Raw genomic sequence first — 2,779 nt, forward strand, 5'->3', positions numbered from 1 at the left:
GTTGGATGGTATCATCAACTCAAGGGACATGAGTTTGAGCAAACTACAGGAGATAATGATGGATAGAGAAGCCTGGTGTGCTGCAGTCCACGGGGTCACAAAGAGTCAGATATGACTGAGTGACTGAACAAGACTTCAAAAATAGAAGAAAATAGAGGATATATGTCGTTGTTGTTGAGCAGCTTCTATCAAGTAAAGCTCATACACATACAAAACACTAAAGATTGATAAAGTTGGCCTAATTAAAATTAGAAATTCAAACAAACTGCTATCAACTCAACACAAATAGAGTGAAAATAAACTACAGACTGGAAGAGAATATTTGTCATTTATGTAACACATATACCCATGCATGCGTGTATGCTCAGCTCAGTAGTGCCAGACTCTGTGACCCCATGGACTGTAGTTCAGCACTCTTCTCTGTCCATAGGATTTCCCAGGCAAGAATGCTGGAGTGGGTTGTCATTTCCTCCTCCAGGGGATCTTCCTAATCCAAGGATTGAACCCAAGTCTCCTGCATCTCCTCCATTGGCAGGTGAATTCTTTACCACAGAGCTACCTGGGAAGTCCAACACATATAGCTATGAAAGATTAGAATATAGATAGATTATGCTACAAATTAATGAAACAGGCAAACAACCCAATGAAAGAGTGCACAAAAATTGTGAACATTCTTCCAAACAGAGTAAAGAAAATGAGAAGAGCCAGTAAACATATGAATATATTCCTGCAACATTGTTAAGAATAAGGGAAAAGCAATTAAACCAGTGATGAAATTTGATTTCAATTCATCAGACTGGAAAAACTATTAATCACTCTGTATGTGACAATAAGGATAGAAGGAACTCTGCTATAACGTGGCTGGGGGACTTGTCCAACCATCTAGACCATAGTATTGCACTGTGGAGAGCTGAAGAGGTGTCTTCACTAAGTGAAGGGATTGCAAACTTTCTCTGGATTAGAAGGTCTACTTTATGTGCACAAGGATTTTTGTTGCAGTAGTGTTTGTAGCAGTGAGCTAAGGAGAAAACTGGAACAAAGTTACTCTTCCCCACTAGGGGAATACATAAGTAGATGGTATGGACTGGAAAATTACATGCAACCTAAAACTTGAGAGTTATGTTTTATTTGGTGGAAATTTTTAGGACTCAAGCCCAGGAGGAAGCATCTCAAGTGACCGTGAGAGAACTGCTCCGAGAAGGTGGGAGGCAGAAGGGAGAAGCCAGGTTATATAGAAGTTTTGCAGCAAAGGGCAGGTAGTCTGAACATCAAAAGACTATTGCTAATTTAAGAAAACCAGATAACCCAAGTTAAGGCAGTTAGCAGTTTCTTATGTAATGGAAGATGCAAGGGTCTGGGTTCACTGAAATCACTCCTTCCATATGCACTTCAGCTGTCCATGGTCAGTATTCTGTTTTCACATCCTGAACTTCCTGTCCTCAGAGCTCACCACAGGGAGTGACTGCAGCCTGAAGGCTGCTAGATGGAAGGCATTCTTCTCCTTCCCAAGTTCCCTCAGGGCTGACCAGCTCACACTGGAGGGCTGCAGTCACTGATAGCTCTGACATCCTTGTTTACTGATAAAGCAGAAAACATTCCACTTCTCAGTGGGTTTTTCAAATATTGGAATCCCATAAGACCATTGATTGAATGAACTATATTACCCTGTACCAACATACATTGATGCCAAAAGTAGGGTACAAAAGGGTAAATAAAATGATACAATTAAAGTAAAAATTCAAGAGGGATAATCATACGAATCGCTTGTAATAGAACCATAATAGGGGTACAAACATACACACAGTAAGGTACAAAACTTTAGCCTCTGGAGAAGAAGAGAAGGGTGTGGAAGGAGGCCCAGTTTCAGTGGTGTCTCTTTTCCTCTCTTTAAAACACAAAGGAGAACTCTGAAGCTAGTGCAACAAATGCTTAACATCTGGTAAATCTGGGTGGTCCATACTTGGGTATCTGTTATATTATTTTCATTGCTTTTCAGTATGTTTGACTTATTTCCTATGAAAATAAAAATGTTTTAAATAAAAATTGGCAATTTATTTACTGTTCCAGTTAAATGACATTTTTTATATCTTCAAATGACTGATTTCATTACTTTTATGCCTTTAAAATATTTTAATGATGCTTACACCCTAAAAAATGCAGCAATATTTGCTTTATTTCTGCTAACAGTGATGGGAAAGGAGACTGACTATTTGGCTTTGTCCGTGTGAGTGTGTGGCTTATAGGAAAGTCATAGCACATAAAAGATTGAGAACTTTTGGCAGAGAGAGCAGAACCCAGGACAGAAAGAAACAGATGGAAAGCAATAGACCAAGTGGAGTTATGAAGTTCTAGCAGAGGGAAGGCAAGATTGAAGTTCGGAAAAGAAAACCAGTTTTAATGGCAAATTTAACGAGACGCAGCAATTAAATCAATGTAGAGGCTGGTATACTGTGCCATCCTGAGATTTTATGTCTGAAAAGAGGTGACCTGAAGATAGGACACTTAGTGCTTGGAAATGGAGAAGATGGTGAGCCCTTTCTGGGACATGCTGGGATTTCTTGTGATTTTCTGAAAGCACAATATGGTTTTCTAATGTGACTGGTCTAGACTACAGCATTCCAACCTGTGGGATTTCAATAGCTTCATGGCATTCTGCTCTTTGTTAGGAATGTCCAGAACATGCCTATAAATCTCTCATATCATGCATGCTGAAATGGAGGGAAATATTTTTATTTCTTCTATCATTCTGGCTTAAAGTTCTCCCCTGCCTTATATACAA

The sequence above is a fragment of the Odocoileus virginianus genome, chromosome 8 (assembly GCF_023699985.2).
Source record: "Odocoileus virginianus isolate 20LAN1187 ecotype Illinois chromosome 8, Ovbor_1.2, whole genome shotgun sequence".
In the NCBI taxonomy this organism is placed as follows: Eukaryota; Metazoa; Chordata; class Mammalia; order Artiodactyla; family Cervidae; genus Odocoileus; species Odocoileus virginianus.